This window comes from Diplotaxodon limnothrissa, linkage group LG6, assembly GCF_057381915.1.
Source record: "Diplotaxodon limnothrissa isolate DT_005_m linkage group LG6, D_limnothrissa_male_GT1.1, whole genome shotgun sequence".
Classification (NCBI taxonomy): Eukaryota; Metazoa; Chordata; class Actinopteri; order Cichliformes; family Cichlidae; genus Diplotaxodon; species Diplotaxodon limnothrissa.
In genome coordinates this window covers 5,800,406-5,818,577 of record NC_140601.1, presented here as the reverse complement: position 1 = coordinate 5,818,577, position 18,172 = coordinate 5,800,406, and the positions used below count along the sequence as shown (strand labels likewise).

The 18,172-nt window shown below is 41.9% G+C and overlaps 1 pseudogene across 1 annotated transcript; it reads right to left on the bottom strand.

Annotated features, from left to right (window-relative positions):
- Positions 1–7,296: 7,296 nt before the first annotated feature.
- On the bottom strand, positions 7,297–17,867 carry LOC146630000 (lysosomal alpha-mannosidase-like; annotated as a pseudogene). Its single transcript, XR_014906246.1, has 21 exons — positions 17,778–17,867; positions 16,914–17,016; positions 15,752–15,922; positions 15,482–15,675; positions 14,913–15,045; positions 14,662–14,807; positions 13,925–14,124; positions 13,674–13,794; positions 13,098–13,177; positions 12,659–12,768; positions 12,341–12,493; positions 11,968–12,061; positions 11,426–11,660; positions 11,103–11,221; positions 10,537–10,638; positions 10,257–10,344; positions 10,066–10,146; positions 9,736–9,960; positions 8,961–9,110; positions 8,717–8,819; positions 7,297–7,680 (listed from the first exon to the last, which is right to left on the bottom strand). The product of XR_014906246.1 is annotated as a lysosomal alpha-mannosidase-like (transcript).
- Between the last annotated feature and the right edge of the window lie 305 nt (positions 17,868–18,172).

Below are 18,172 nucleotides of genomic sequence, written 5' to 3'. Positions count from 1 at the left end.
ACCTACAGGCCAGTGGACACTCTTTCAATGATGAGGATGTAACATCCTGGACAGGGAGGAACACTGGTTTGAGCGCGGAGTCAAGGAGGACATTTACATGAAAAGGAAAAGACCATCTCTGAATCGAGGAGGGGGCCTAAGGGTTCATCTGTCAGCATCTTACAATGCTGTGATTGCAGCCATTCCCCAAATCTCTGTGAATGGTATTCATGGCCATTGATCAGTGGGTTTTGGTCAGTGGTTGTTGATGAATGGTCATGAGAGTTTGCATAATTAAGATTAAAGAACTGACCTCCCAGCCCATTGTTCCTTGAGTGGGCTGGTTTCAGTCATTATGCAAATGTACTGTTTATAAGGTTGGGGAAACCTGCAGTCAGCTGAGACTGAAGAAGTCACTTGGATGAGTGACGAAACATTTCTCCCACAAAACGCTACGTCCAGATGAACAGAATCAACTTTTAGAGGTCTCATTTCAGTTGTCTCAATGCACTTTATACTGTAAATTAAAAAGCCTACAATAAACAGTGGCAGCAGTTGGCTATTGTCTCTGAAAACAGGGTTAACTGGGCGCGCCCCTTATTCCACTGAAAACTGTAGCACATCTTAATTTCATAGCCTCGTCTGCATTCGATTAAAAATCACTTCAAGCTGAGTGGCCTGCAGCTTTATCTGGCTGGGTGCACATGGGCATTATGGATAAATCCCTGGTTTTTAACAGGAGGTTAAAATGTCACTGGCTCTGCTTTCAGTATTCTGAGATCAGTTACAATCTGCTTTTTGCATGGAAACAGGACTAGCATTAGCAATAAACATGGTTCTTGTCATCGTGATAGATAAGTTACAATGTTGATTCTTAGGACTCTTTAGCACATGAATAAGGAAAGCCTTGACAGCAGACAGTGGGACTCCTGCCATATTCTGTTTAACCACACAGGCAAGTTGAACAGTTACAGGTGCAGCCAGTATTTTATTTTTAATATATTTAAATTATCTTTGTAAATCAAGTTGCAGGCCTGGTTTTCTGAACTCATTAATGATTATTTTGAGATATTTGGCCCTCACAGGACAGACACCATACAAACATATGCTTTTAAAGATGATGATGGATTAGTGTAGATTCAAAAGAGCAACGTATTTAAAATCAGCTCTGGTTTAATTATCTGTAGCAACACTATGAGTCCATACAACACTGAAGGGGAAACGTTTTGGCAAAATAAATACTTGTACATGTGTACATTTAGGTAGTAATACAGTTCTATCTGTGCTGAGGTATTTTGAAGGTGATCTGTTATTATAAATTCTAGTGCCATCCAATAATTAGCCATAGTGCATGAATGTAGATTGTGCCTGACTTTTTAACTGCACTCCTTTCTGAGTGTATCCAGTATGTAAATATAAATGATTACCTGGCACAATGGTCTGCTGTAAGGTGGAGTTATGACGTCCCAGCTTGTTCTGGGCTTCACAGTAATAATGCCCACTGTGTTCAGGTCTGAACTTGGTGACGGTGAAGTTCTGTCCAAATGCTTTCGGTAAATTTCCATCCTCCTTGTACAAGGTGTAGTTAGCTGCTGGGTTAGCATCACTGCTACAGGTCAGAGTGACTGAACTGCCCTCCACTATCTCAGCAGAGGGGCTCACTGACACAGTGGGAAGCCTTGGACCATCTAGGAAACATGTAAAAAAGTCAAATCAAAATCACTCCTATAACCCTAAAAAGTATTACTTTGAAAGTTTTGGACAAAAAAAAATACATGCATTTTGTATCGATGGATAGATACTGTTAACTCTCATAGATACTCTTAACTCATTACTCTTAAAGAACTTCATTTGTGTTCTTTATATTAAGATGCCTCACTCACATTTCGCATCTCTCCAGCTGACACTGGAGACTGAGCTGAGTGTGTTTGGTTTCAGGTTAGTTCTTTAGTTTCCCTCAGTTTAGGTTTGTTTGCTCCCTGCTCTGCTCTTCCTGTGTTTTTGCCTCTTTATCACTTGTTTGTTTCTTTGTTTCACTCGCACCCCAGCCAGTACCTGCATTTTGGATCCTTTTCTCGATACACAACACGACTGCTGCCCCAGCCATGACACTTTTTGGGATTTCCTTACCTGGATGATTGAGAAGTCTGATCAATACGTCAACAGAGAAATGAAGTCTAAATAGTGAATATGTCTGTTGTAATGTCAAGATTTTTTTTTGTATGTAGACATGATGGAACATGTCTGCACACACAAAAAACTGTGTCACCAATCTATTATCATCTTGACATGATTGTGAATGAGAAGAATCGTGTGTAATGGCTAAACCCAGAATTATGATTTATATGTGATTTTACCTTTAGTTAATTATGCTCGTGTGTGTGTGTGTGTGTGTGTGTGTGTGTGTGTGTGTGTGTGTGTGTGTGTGTGTGTGTGTGTGTGTGTGTGTGTGTGTAAGAAAAGGAATGAGAGCAGACACAGGGTACTTTGATCTCTGAACGTCTGACTTTAAAACTATATCCATCCATTCTCTTCCAACATATCCCTTTTGTCATAGGATGAGAGGCGGGGTTTGACACTATATGATTTAGCAAAAAGCAAAAAGAAAGTACTGAGTAAACTGTGATTGAGAAACACAGAACTTTAATAGGAAAGTGTATTTGGATTAAAAGGGATTATGCTAAAGTGAGTGTGCTAATGAATCTGAATTTAATGAAATGTGAAGTGAAACCCTTTCATATGTGACTGAATGTTAAAATGTAATGGAATTATTAGTGTTAAAAGAAATAGAGAGATGGTGATATGGTGGTTAGACTGGTTTTAACATGGAACACTGAGATAAAACACAGGCTCATCTCCAACCTCAAGCTAATCGTTATTATTATTGTTGTTGTTGTTGTTGTTGTTGATTCTGCTTTTGCTTTTCTCCTCCAAAACTGCTTTAAAATAATCTCCTGCAATTAAAGTCGAAATTGTGGACATTCACTTTTTTAACCCACTGTTAAACAGTAAAAGGATAACTCTGAGTATTCAGTTAGTTTAGTGCAAATAGCACCTACAGGTTACTCCCGTCTTTTAAATTAACAGTCCCTTGGGGTTAACTGTCCAGACCTCTAAAAACTAGCCCTGATTAAAAAGCATGACATAGAGGGGAGCTGCCACGACAGGTGAATATCGAATTAACAGAGATATGAGTGGTTAAACATATGCACAGGACATGACAGAGCCTCACAAGGTGAGACAGGCAAGAAATCATGAACCAGAAATATAAATAAACTCAGAGTCAGAAAAGGAACTAAACTCAAAGACCCATAAACGCTGTAACCAGAAGTGACACCTAGAAGGATGGCTTTCTAAGAAGAGGCGATGTTGCAAGAGATTCTGATTACTCTCAAGCAAGCAGTGCCATTGATGTTCAAATAATTTGATTATTAAAAATTATCAATACAAATTAATTGCTTCAATGCTTATCTGTAATCTTCTTAATGTGTTAAAAGAAGTCAACGCGAGACCGGAAATGTAGGCTTCAGGATCATATATTAAAGCTGATGGAACAATAACATTGTTGGAAAACCATGCCATGGTCCCTGGGCTTTGAGAGGATTAATTTCTAGTTCTCTATTTGTCATTGTCCGTATGTCCTCGCCGATCCGACCTGCTATTTCTACCAGTCAACACCGGATTGTTGTATGACAAACACTGGTGAAACCCTGTTTCACAAGTTAAAGACCGTTTTGTTCTTTGGAAGATGTTCTCCTTTCTGTCCAGGAAACCTGTGAAGCAGTTTTGAAGACAGCACAGACACCTCTTTGTAAATATTTGGGGGTAAAGTTGCAGAGAGAGTTTAATAATAATGATAATAATAATAATGGGGGCAGGGATAGCTCAGTAGGTAAAGTGGTCGCCCCATGATCGGAAGGTCGGCGGTTCGAATCCACTTAACGGCTACCCTGAGGTACCCCTGAGCAAGGTACCGTCCCTACACACTGCTCCCCGGGCGCCTGCTTAGTGGGCTGCCCACTGCTTCACTGAGTGAATGGGTCAAATGCAGAGAAAAACAAGTAATTTCCCCATGGGGATCAATAAAGTATCCATTATTATTATTATTATAATGGATTGCATTTATATAGTGCTTTTTGGAGACCCTCAAAGCACTTTACAATTCCACTATTCATTCACTCTCACATTCACACACTGGTGGAGGCAGCTACAGTTGTAGCCACAGCTGCCCTTTGGCAGACTGACAGAAGCCAGGCTGCCATATCGCACCATCGGCCCCTCTGGCCATCACCAGTAGGCGGTAGGTGAAGTGTCTTGTCCAAGGACACAACGACCGAGACTGTCCGAGCCGGTGTGGGCGTTAGAGTGGGATTAACACAAATGTGGATGTCACATTATGAAACTGTTTTTATTGCACCTTGTAAATAATCTCACTGTCTTTGATTTGATTAAGAAGTCCTGCAGTTGAGTCCTGCTTTTCCTGACAGCATTTATGGACTTTTGTTTATCAGTGTCTTTTCTTTAGTCTCTCTTATTTTAAATGCTAGTTATTTGCTTAGTCATTAGGTTTGTGTTTGTGTCTCTGTGTTTGTCATTTCCTGTTTTATTTCAATGGTCTCTTGTCTCTGTTGCTTTGTATTTTGTGCCACTTCCTTCCCTCATTACCAGGTGTTTGTTTATTATCCGAGTCGCTGCTTGACATTTGTCACATCCACTCTCAATGCTGTGTGCTCCTTTGTTCTGTTTCCCTAGATTGCTAGCCTTCCTGTCATGTTTGGGTCAAATCTGAATGATTTACAACTTAAAACACTCATAAATATTGTGTTTTACATGTGATTGCCTCAAGGTATTATGATATCCTGGGCTCCGATGCTTTGGAACAACCTTCCTCTTCATATTAGACCAGCGTCTTCAGTGCAGGTCTTTAAGTCCAGATTGGCTTTTACCTCGGCGGGAAACTGACATCCTTCCTTATTATTTTATACTCTGTTTTGCTTTTCTTTGTTTCTGTATTGTTCAGCACTTTGGTCTGCCTGGCGCATTTTTTAAAGTGCTATATCAATAAACGATGATGATGATGATGATGATGATGATATCCTGGACACTATGCACTTGAACATATAAACGTGATGATCACCGCTTTCATTGAATTTTGTATGTTTTAATCAACCTTGTTACATCTGTGGTGTTCCCGGTCAAAAGGACCACCATAGAAAATGAATGGGAATCCACTGATGAATGGATAATAAAGTGAGCACTGGGAATGAAAATCTGTAGCTGCAACACCAGAGGCCACAAGAGCACACTCAAACCTCATGATACTGACTCAAGACCACAAAGAAAATTCAATTTGTTTTATCTATTAAATCCATTACTTTTATCTTAAAATTCGCTTTCACTTAAAGTAGTCATACAGATGGCAGTAGTGGTTTTCGGTACATTTTCAATCAAAATTTAAATTACAAGTTAATAATAATAATAAGAATTTTCCAAGACCTACGACCTAAAATTTGGAAGTGAACTCTTTTAGCCAGTTATTGGAGATTATGTATCGGAATTTCAGGAGCAGGACCACGCCTCCAACAGTGACTCCCACCTGTTCCTAAAGTTGAAAGAATATTTGTCCAGAAGGTGATTGTGTGGCGCCAGCAAGCGGGTACGACATGGGCATTGTAAAACTGCCACAGCATCTGCAAAAATGCAGCGAGTGAAATGGTGATTATGTAGAAAAATAAATAATTCTTCAACCTTTAAAATGATGTAAATATTTCTAAAACGATAGGTGACCTTACTTTTGAGATTGCCCTCGTAGGAAAAAACCCCAAACCTTAAATACCCTGAATTAGTTTAGTTACTTAAAGTAGTCCTGAGTTTCTCTTTGGAGAGAAAAAAAAAGCTGTGTCCATGTTCTTCCAGTGTTCTTTGTTTCTTGCACATGTTGCTCCTTCTATCATCTCCACTTATTTATTTTTTTATTCTCTTTTCTCTGGTTTCCTGTTAATCTTTCTCCTCATTTGTTCTCTCCTTCAGTGGTGGAATCTCTGCTGACCTGCAAGACAAGAGGAAAAAGTTCCAGAACAAGAGAAAGAACCAGATCACAGACTCTTCTCAGCTCAAGACCTTCCCCTGCAAGAAGTTCAAACAGGTCAGATTTACTAAACACAACCTAAATACACCATTTTTTTTAACATTAAAAACTCTTAAATAGCGCTTTTACCTGCATCCCACTCAACTGAAGGTGAAGATGGTGACTAGCTGGTGAACATAGCATAACATTTTGGTAATGACTTGGTGGAGACCAAAATGATGCTGTTCTTGTGGCTGCTGGGCATTTAAAGCTAAGAGGCCATCTGTGCAAAAGGCTGCCCACCCCAGGCATGGTTCTGCTCAGAGGGGTTTTCTCTGTATTGCTGTAGGATCTTTACCTTGCCATGTAAAACGTCATGAGGTGACTGTTGTTTAAAAGAAACAAAAAACATAAATAAATTATTTTCTCACAAACTAGGAGTACGTGAAAAGGGTTTCTGCCTGCTTAACATTTAGAACTATGTTTGTGCACAGCACAGTAAAGTGAGAGGAAGAGCAGAAAGCATCGTTACTGTTGCAGCAGCTGACGGAGTTGCTGCAGGTGAGGATCGCTTCAGCACGTCGGGTTCTTTATCATACTGTTGGCACACACAAGTCCCTCTGAATTAAAGGCAGGCAATTACCTAAATACTAATTAGTCCCGTAAAGTCTCGATGTCCTGGGCGGAAAATGAAACGGCAGACTCGTGCTGACGAATTAGTCTTCTCCATAGGTTGCTTTGGCAGGTCGCCACACACTGCTGGTTTCCTGCCAGAGAGAAGCTGAGCGCTGCCTCGGCAGCCACAGCCAAAACATACTGCTGGCTGTTCAGACGTTACTACATCAGAATCAAACAGCTTTCATGAGTATTTCTTTATTTTTGTCTTTCAGGGAAAAAACCGTTTTTGATCATCCGAGGCTTCACATCGCTGCGTGGTTGAAGACACGCTGGAGACAGCAGGCACAGATAACTGTCACTGGAAAAGGTCTGCAGCAGCAACAGCACAACATCTGTTCTAATGTCAGATTATCAGAAGTTAAATGCTGCTTCACTGATTATACACAAGATTTGTGGCACAAACACGAGGGCAGGACAGTAAGGAGGATTGATTTTTATTATTAGCTGCTTCTTGGTAAGTAGAAAAATCTAAGTATACACAACATGGCAGAAATGCAAAGATTATACTTTATTGCACATATCACTTTGTGGGAGACGATATTCTGTTACTGCAACAGCACAAAAAACCCCCACAAATATAAATGTTCTCAAAAATGTTAAAGGCAGCTTTAACAAATTCAATCTTATTCAGACATTCTGTATCAAAGACTGAAGGCATCCTGAAATGACTTTTGCCCAGGTCAGTCCGGGCTACAGCTGTGATCCGATTTTAAGTCGTAGGCAGCGTGAATACAACTTCTCATTCATCTTTTTTCCCCCTAAAAATCCTCACTTTATTAAACCAGCAACGTAAACAAGCCACAGGAATGTCAATATACGATAATTCATCCTATAAAATCTCATGTGTGATTGGCTATCTAAGGTTGACTTTGAGAAGGAACGTTCGGATCTCCATTGGCCTTAAGGTCACTCCCACGTGGACGGGTCTTGAAATGTCTTCAGCAGCGGCTTTTCTCCTGGAAAACAGACACATTATGTGAGCACAACCACAAACGACGCAAAGTGTTTTTGGTTGGTTAATCTTTAAACACACCAGCAGTGACACAGGTCAGTGACCAGCAACCAAGTCTCCTCACAAGGAACAAAATAACATGTTGAGCTCCAGAAACACCTTGTAGTATACATTACATTATGAAGCATATCAATCTGTTTATGACTCTTTATGGCTCCCTGCTGGCTTAATTAGCACCTGCAGGGAAACTGTTAAGTCGATGACTACAATCAGAGATTTAAAAGGCATCAGCAGATTTCTATCAGCCCAGCGCTCCTTCAGTACATGGTCACCTGCCAGATGTTGAAAAATCCAGATGTTGCCAGTCTTTATATTACTATATAAAATATTATAAATAATGTAATGAAATTGTGACAACAGTAAACAAAGGCCAAAATCTGCAAATATCAGGGAATCCTCACTATGGAAGTGTGATTGAAGAGCAGTGTACTACAAAGCCAGAATAACGGATTACTGAATTATGTTAAGTGCCGTATATGTTTGCAAATAAGTTTCGTATTGAAGCCATACATTAAAAAAAAAAAAAAAAAAACACTGACTGAAGCGCAGACTGTGCACTTCATTGTCACTGGATTATAAATGTATTCAGTTGGTGATGCAGAAAATGTGTAAATGTTTATATACTTTATTTTGCTGCTGCTACATTTCTTTCACACAGCTGGAACTGCAGCTACGAGCGCACAGAACACGCATCATTTAATCTATTAAATTATTTTCACTTTGATCTGACAACGAACCAAAGTGATTTCCACAGAAGTTCATACCTGGTCTCTGAGATTTTACCACCGACCTCCAAAATGCACAAAGCTCAAAGCAGCTGAGTTGGAATCCATATTAAAAAACGCCCGAGGAGACGACATTCATTGAAATTTAGCCAAGTTTAAATCGAGTCAGACTGGAGAACACATCCAGCTTTGAATCTAGGGTGACGTTCAAAACTGCAGTGGTGAACTAACTGACACAACACTGGTGTCCTGTACCTTTCTCAGGAGTCCAGTCAAAACGTTTCATTTCATCTTTCCACTGATTGGCCGACAGGTTCAACTCAGCCACACCCAGAACCTCCAGAGTTGAAAACAGCTTCTGCACAGACAGGAAAGACGATGGGATTAGTTACAGCAAAACGACATTCCACTGCATTGCAAACGAGAAACGACTGAATGACAGATGACCGTACGGTCGCTTTGAGTGTAACAAGGTTTAAATTGTTTCTGAATGTCTGACCTGCAGGTTGACTGTGACTGCCTGAGAGCTCACTTTGCTCTCTGAGCTCTGGTACTGATGCTCCAGTCTCAGCAGCACTGAGTCTTCATCCCACTGACTGAGTGTCAGCAGGTGGACAGCAGGGGGCAGTGCAGCCAGGAGCCCTGAGAACTAAAAGACAAAGACCCCTCACTCACAGAAACCATGCCTTTAAAAAAAAAAAAAAAAAGATTATTTAATGTATTCCAACCACATTTTCTATAAAATTACTACATAAAGTTGATATGAATTTCGACCAATTACTGGCTCTGAAAACATGTCAGCAGCAGTTGCCACTAAAGGCAACACAGCTTAGCTCAGTTCCCCTGAGAGCGAGTGAAACCATGTCTAAAAAATGCAAATATGTACACAGCAGGACAGAAATGGGTTATAACCAGCAGCATAGACAGTTGGAGACAATGACTCAAAACAAGCAGCAGACTCTCACAGGAACAGCCTGCAGTTTGTACAGTGCAGGTCACAGCACTGTACAAAGCTTTTCTTAAGCTTACATACAGGAGTTTAAGGTGTTTGAACAGGAACCTGCAAGATGGAGGCCAGCTGGTTCTTGCACTGCTAATATTTCAAACACAGATCACATCACCGTGACTTCTGAAACCCGATTAGTGAAGTGTGTTAATAACATGTCTTTAAAATACATGCAGTATTTGTACAAGTACTGTACGAATGTGCATGTGATTGGGTGAATGAGTAGAAAGGCACTATACAAGTACCAGTCCGTTTATCATTTACATACCTCCAGCTGAGTGTTTGGCTTCAGATCTCCATCAGTAAACGTAAGCAGCGGCTGCAACACCATCCCCTCTGCGAGGGGGCGGTGCATGTCGGCAGCAGTCGGCAGGGGATCGAGGGTGAGCAGGAGGCGGCCACGGACCACCAGCCCGTCTGGGAAGATGCCAGAGATCTCGTTGAGAGGTTCACCAACACCACGGAAATCATAGTGGAGCAGCCGGTGGTGGAGCTGAGGGTGAGGAGGTTGGATAGAGAGACTTTAATAAGAACTCCTTGTGTGCACTTAGATGGGGTCAACATGCTAATGGTGATGAGCTACGACTTTTTGCCTCACCATGATCTCCAGTGAACCATTCTGGATGCTGCCTCCACCCTGAGAGCGATCCGTTACCACAGTGAGTTGGTCCACATCATCCTGAAGACACACAAGTGAAAGGAAAACATCACTTGTGATAATTCAATGAACTGACAGTGAATGCTCTTTGTTGCTTGTCTCTCCAAATGGAAGCTAACAAACACACAAACCTTGATATAAGCACGAGAGTTGATTGGGTAGTAGTTTCCAGCAATGGGCTCTGACTGTTTCAGGTTCCAGGTGGGCCAGAAGTCTTTCCTGTTTGGGGGGGACGGGACACACACACACTAAGTGTACAGAATTGGATTCTTTTAATGTAAAACTATCACATAACTGTACAGCTGTCTTACTTTGTATATAATCTGTAAAATACCATCCAAAACAACTGCAACAACTTTAAAAGGTTAAAATGCATTTTCCATCATCAAAAAACAAAAAGCAAACTCTTACTTCCTCTGCAGAACTTCTCTGCCGTTGGAATCAGTGTAGAAATATTCAGAGGTTTTGATGCTGGTGTCCAGACGAGTGATCACCTCCTTCCCCAGGCTGTCACTGAAAGGTCAAGACAGCAAGTGTGACGTGGGTTAAAGGTGGGTGGTGTGGGGAGCATTTTGGCAAAGATTCCTCACTTTTCCTTGAATTTATTTCTCTCGCTCACAAATAAAAAAATAAATAAATGGCTAAAATAGACCTGAAATTATGAGCTAAATCTATTCCCCAGTGGGTGTGCATGGAATCTTATGGTCTAAAATTCCCTCTTTCCATGAATTTATAATCTGACATGGGGAAAAAGATAACGGCGATCTAAGCCAATCACTTGCTATGATATGAGGAAATATTTAGAAGGGCAAAGCTCTGCTACAATATTGCCCCATATGAGGTTTTTCTCCCCTGAAAGATCAGTTGACATTAAGGCACTGAGCTTTTAGAAAGGTTGAAGAGAACAGAAATTTCAACAACCACTTATCTCTAAAAACATCTCCATTACATATGTAGTGTGCACGTGTTAAACTCACTCTATCGGCACAGGTCCCACAGTCCACTCGAGCTCCAGAGCTCTGCTGTCAGCATAGAGACGAACCACCTGAGACACCCAGGGAGCAAACCACTGCCTCACCTCCTGCACCACTGACGTCTGAGGATGAGAGCATTGCAGTACAAAATTAGACGCTGCATATTAGCCTCTAAACAGGGAGGTAAAACATGTTGGCATGTTCATTCTGACACCCACACATATAAAATGACAGCAGCCTATAATTTAGAAGTAAACTGAATAACAGTGTAAAAACAAAGCTTTGCTATGAGGAATCTACGTCTGGATACGAGCAAACATCTCTACCTTAATGATCTCCGTCTTGGCCGTCCGGCTGATGACGAAAGGTGTGGAAGAGTTGGGTCTGAAGATGTAGGCTCCAGAAGGCTGCCTGCTCTCTCATACTTGCTGCTGGCACACATACTGACCTGGCAGTCCACCGCTTTGCCACTAGCATCTGACACGCTGTACGCTGTTCCATTGACCGGCAGCCTGACGGGCCAAGTGACGGGCCGAGCGAGAGGGTTGTACACATTGAGAACTGAATGACAGACAAAAAGACAAGCGAGAGAAAGGCAGCGTCAGCATTCAGTCTTATCTGTAATTACACAGAATGTATTTACAATAACTGTAGCCCAGGTTTTTTAGGCTGTACACCTTGAATACACTGTTTGTTCCGAGGATAAATCTCAGAGGGTCAGAGTGTTCAGAATTACATTTAAGATGACATATTGTGGGTTTTTTTATTATGTTACCGGTGGATGGTTGTTAAACATGGTTTAAATGACAGGATCAGTACATGTACAAGTAAGACTTATGAGCCAAACCTTCAGATTTTAAATGCTCACTTTCAGACAGGATAGTGACTCGGGCACGCAGCTGTGACTCTACCCACTTGCTGTTCAAATGTCTTGATGTATCGTCAGTCATCCAGGTAAGGAACTTTTAAAAATTAATTCTGTTCATCTGGACGTAGAGTTTTCAGTGGGAGAAACATTTCGTCACTCATCCAAGTGACTTCTTCCGTTTCAGCTGACCGCAGGTTTCACTGATCACATTAACTGGGTGGACCATCACATTAGGTTCACCTGGGAGGTTATGGCAGGTTAGCCTTCTTAGACTGTGAGATTTACACCAGTAAAGGGGGACATTTAAAGTTGATGTGTACTGTAAACAAATGCTCACGGGTGAGTATTTAAGGTTTGACTCTCATCATCCACTGGAGCACAAACTGAGTGTCATCAGGACGCTACAACAGACACAGCGGCCAGGGAAGTAGAAGAACATCACATCATGAAGGCCGTTGAGGTTATCACAGTAGATTCGCTCAGCAGACAAGCCGCTGAGAGCAGCCAGACTGTTACTGACTAAAACCTGAAAGAGAGACAACAGTTAGACAAGAAACCTGTGCAAGAAAGTTTGGACTGAAGAACACTTTCTGCTAAAGACATGATAATATATTTTCCTGTACAGAAAATGACAAATTTAGCACAAGTAACTTCTGTTGGGTAAGATAATGTACTGTGAAGCCTGGAGTACCCGACAGTGTTGCCAGCCGTTAGCAAGCTTCCTGGCGTAGTCATTTGCTACGTGTTGCTTTTCTGTGCCCGACACAGCGTCATGGTGCTGAGCCACAGCCATGGCTTTCTCTACCAATGAAAGCAGCCGTCACTCAATCTCTTGTCTGACATCCAATTGGTCTTAGTAACACAAATACAACTTTTAAAGGGTATCCATATTCTCTACCGGTTCACCAATTCACTGTTGTGGGGAGGCTGGAGCCCATCCCAGCTCTCCTACATCCTGGACAGGTCCATCACAGGAGTAGCACTTGAAGACAGTCAACCATTTATGGTCATGCTATTACATGTTAACCTAATACGTAAATCTTTAGACTGTGGCAGGAAGCCAGAGTACCTACAGTATGCCTATGCAGAACCCACTAAGGAGACACAAAAAAGATTCAATCAAATCTTACTCATGGTCTGGCTTTCACCTTCCCCAAAGGGTCCTTTTCCTGGAAGCTGGACCACCAAATACCTCCAGCTGGTTACAAGTCTATTAAGAGGGAAAAAAATGTAAACACAATTTAAAAAGTCACACAGGTATAAATTTTCCACCATTAAACCTATATTTCCACATCTTAAGGTAGTTCTATAGACGCAGGATACCAGTGATAGCTTTATTAAGTGCCAGCTAACAGTGTGCTTCATGCTATATATTAGCATTTATTTGCTTACAGTTCATGTTAAGAGTTAGATAAACTTTGTTTTCACAGAACAAAATTTAAAGCTTGTTAGTGTAATGTGACAATGTTATACTTATCTAGCATATGTCATGCTAACATTCTTAAAGTTTGAATGTTAGCATGCTAACTACCATCTACACTAAAACAATTAAATTTTTCTGAAAGCTCTAAAGTAGTGGGACAGGACTTACAGTTACAGAGGTAATTCTAGAAAAGCAGAAGTTTGAATGTTGTGATGTCGTCGACACAAAGTGTAATGCCGAGCACACTGTAAAATCGCCCCGCACAAAGTAAATCTCAGAGTACCTGCAGGTTGCTGTTGCTGATCCTCTCATATCGCTTCAGCGCTGGTCTGCTTGTAAAGTAGCCAGTCCAGAAATCATGAGCGTCGTCTGCATAGGGGAAGAAATCATCTGTCTTCAATGGCCTGGATAGAAAACCAATGGATTTAGCTGACATTAAAATGCACAAGACGACACTTTTTACAATAGAGTTTAACACCAACAGTGCTGCTAGAACAAGAAAACATTATCCTGCCCCTTTAAAGTTCACAGTACCAGGTGAGGTTTGCTCGGTGCAGCTCCTGCAGGTAACAGGACGGTGTAGAGTAGAGCACGTTGACTTTGCTGCCATTTGCCTGCCGGGCATTTACATAGTGGATCAGCTTGTCCAGGTTCTTGTACCACAGGTTGGCATTCTCATATTGAAAGTCTGAGCCCATGGTCATGATGATGTGGTTGGTCTTATAGACCGTAGACTAAAAAAGGAAGAGGAAATAATGCTTAACAGATTAAACTAAACAAAAAGGAAGAAAAGGGAAGAGTGAAATTAAACAATTCACACATCTCTTCAATCACACACACCTCACACTATTCAAAGCACATTTATATGATGGCTAAAGTGGTGAATGTGGATTATTAAAGGAGGACATTGCATTACACTATCTGTAGATGTCTTTATTATTATGATCATGACAGGTTCATAAAATAAAACCAGACAGGTTGAGAAAAGATTTATGGGGACCTGCATGAAGATATGCTGACATTACTTGAAACAAGAGGTTCCTACTGAAATTTTACATGTCATGTTAGCTAGTCACAGCTGTATATGGGCTGGGATAAAAAGCACAGCATCCCTTCTGCTTCCTCTTTTTCTAAATCAGAAAGCGTTGTTTGATGTCTTTTGATTTAACATGAGCATTTTTTTCATAGTGTTAGTTAAACATGCGGTGTTAAGAACACCACGTGACTGATAAATCAGTGTCTCTGTGCGCCAGTGTGGAGTTGTGTCCAACCTGACTGTTGGCGATGACGAGGAAGCATCCCACCACATCATCAACATTATAGTCTTCAAGATCAGGATCGTCTCTGATAGGCGGGTCACTGCAGAGCTGGTCCCAACAGAAGCCCTCAGGAGGGTTGTAGCCATTAGGAAGGATCCCTGTTGGTTAACGGGGGCAAACGGTTAAAAAATAATGTGACACCGTCCTGTTGCTGAGTCCAGAAGTCATTAACATAAAGGGATGAAGAAAGAAACTTTGCATACCAGTAAAGAGGTCAGCCATTGGAGGAGTGAGGCTGTCGGAGGCTCTCCATAGAAGCTCCTGCTCCTTATTCCTCATCCTGCGAGCCCGGTCTTGATAGTCTAGACGACCAAAGAAGAAGCCATCGAATCCCATCTGCAGCAAAAGACAGAAAGTTAATGGTTAAAGGAAATTCAAATGGAAAGCCAGTGAACTAAATTGTGCCTTCATGTAATAATGCAGCATTCTGGAAATAAGCCCATTTGATTCATTGCAGAGCAGCAAATCTGATAATGACGATACAGCCAAAAATTTGTAATGAGAAAACGGAGAGTCTTTCTCGACGTGAGTGCAACCTTCTAACTCTAATTAGCCTCAACTCTCTTCTTTAACTGATAAATTCTCCCATTTTAAGTCTCACTAGAAATCAGGCCTTCCTTAAGGTGACCAATTATGCTCATCCTTCTATTCTGCCCTATACTGCTGATATTAAACATGGCCAACGTTTGAAAGTGTGACAGTGAATGAGCTGAGCAATTCTGAAGTGTGACTCGTGCAAAACTCGAAGAATAAACATAAAGAGCTATGCTACCTGTGCAAACATGGAGGCGTGTTCCCGGGCGTGGCCAAAGGGGTCGATGTGCCAGGTGACGCGGGGACGGCCAAAGGCTCCAAAAGTCTCATTAAGGAACCTCAGACCAATGGTCATCTGGTCAATGACGGCGCTGTAGTGTGTGGCAGCCTCGTCGCTCATACACCAACCACCATTCACAAATTCCAGACGGCCTGCGGGAGGAGCAGCTTTTGGTAAGGATGCACTGAAACACTTAACGCAGCTGTATAGTACTGAATGGGTATTTACCTTCATTAACCAGCTGTTTGACTGTCTGCTGCACGCTGGAGCTCTGACTCTTCCACCAGCGGTAGAAAAAGGCCGTCTCCACATAGATGAACCTCCTGTCTTGATTCTTCAACAACTGATCCACAACTGAGTCCAGGATGTACTGACCAGCGTGCTGGATGTCATTACGATCTACGTACACAAATGTGCACAGATTTAGGACAAAAGAGACGTTATTTTGTAACACAGTCAATGCTTCAAGAAGTGGTCAGAATTTAGTTGCTGTGTGTCACAGTTTGAAAAATATTTATTTGCACTAACGTATCTTAACAGCAAGAAAGTATATGTGCTCATCTGCATTCATGCATATGCCCAAACAAACCACCCTCAGTGCAGATGAGTTCTGCTTACATATTAACCCAGACTGGAAATCAATATCAGATGGTAAATAATGGTAAATGGCCTGCATTTGTATAGCGCTTTTCTAGTCCCTAAGGACCCCAAAGCGCTTCACACTACATTCAGTCATTCACCCATTCACACACACATTCACACACTGGCGATGGCAAGCTACATTGTAGCCACAGCTGCCCTGGGGCACACTGACAGAGGCGAGGCTGCCGGACACTGGCGCCACCGGGCCCTCTGACCACCACCAGATGATGGTCACCTGCACAACACCTGGCCTTACAACTTACTATAAACAACATGTGACATTAAAATAAGCAAGCTCGACAATCAATTGCACTAAAAGCATAAAACTCTAAAGCAATGAAGAAGTAAACTGTTGCAGTAAACAGTACATTATGAGGCAGCGTGAAATACACGACAGAGTATAAAATGAAACAAAGGTGTTTTAATATCGTCTTCTGATACATTTCAACAGTAGCTCGGGCCACTTCGGGGGTGGGGTGCCCTCGGCCTCTCAGCCTGGGGCTCGGTCACTCTGGCGCAGCTGGCTGCCGGCGGAGCTCCCGGGCGCGTCACTGCAACTCCCCCTGGCTTCTGCTCCGCAGCTGCTGAGTGAGCCCTCATCTGGGACTCTCCTCAGCTCTTTCTGGGACAGTGGCACAGCTGCCCCTCTGTTGTCTTCCTTGGTCTCTTGTGCGAGTGTGAGAGTAAACACAGAGCAGGAGGTTGGCTAATAGCTTCACAGTGTTTTTTCTGTATGTGTCACACTGACCTCCATAGTAGTACTGGTCCACAGTCTTGAGCCAGCCAACGTCATCATGTGTGTGCGGGACCAGGTGGACATTCAACATGCCCGGCTTGGTGGCATGACATGACTGCACACAGACACACACTCTATGAATACAGCTGTACTGCTCTGTCGGAAGAGTCATAATGTCGACAAATATTCACTCCAAAAAGTGATCGTCTGCCAAAAACTGATTTCTGGTATTTACCAAAAAAGGATTGCTCGCATTTAAACTGCTATACATAACTTGTTAGTCTATAATATGTGAAACCTATATCAAATGTATCCCTCATGAATGATACAAGTCATCTTGAGCCACAAACAACATTCCTGTAACAAAGTAGAAGCTGCAATCAGTTTTTGGCAGTGACTTTTATATATCCTTTATTTATGCAGTTAAAAGAAGCTTGTTGACATTAAAAACGTGTTTTAAAGAAGAATCTGGCCAAGAGGACAGCAGATATTGAAAGACATCTAACAATAGTTCTGTAAACATATTTTAAGTGGAAAAAAATGATGGAATTGGTTGTAATGTAAGTGCAATAAGACAGAGTTGAAAAAGATGTAACTTTAAAATGTTATATCTAGCCCCTTTGTAAAGCCTGTTGACCGAAGTCTATTTGCCAACATAGGTAAAGATATTACACATAAAAACACAGGTAGACATTGGAAATCAGTTTTTGGCAGGCGGGCACTTTTTTGGCACAACACCAGCACTTCAATGTATGTGAGCACAGTCATGTGAGTGAAACAGAAAGTAGCGCTAACAGCTCCACTGAGCTTTTTGACATGTACCTTAACCCTAACACATGTAAATAAAATACAAAAGCGCGACATAAAGTAGCTAACCTCGTATCCGCAGGTTGGAACGTCTGTTTTCTTCTCGCCGAGAGGAAAACTTAAAACCACGCTGAGGATAAACAGGAGAGCTGCCCGCCATGTTGGAAAACAACCCGAAAATCATGTGACATCTGTTTATGTTGAGGTGGGTCACGTGACCGTCACCCTGTCTACCGCATCTGACTTGAAGGCACTGGGGAAAAGTAAGCGACAAACCGCGGAATGAGAGGACTCAGCGAAAATAAACATAAGTTAACATGACAAACACTGACATTACATTACAGTGATATATAAAACACCCAGCTCGCCCCTGCGGGCGGTTTATCCTTCAAGCTCGGGTCCTCTACCAGAGGCCTGGGAGCTTGAGGGTCCTGCGCAGTATCTTAGACTGCGCTCTTCTGGAC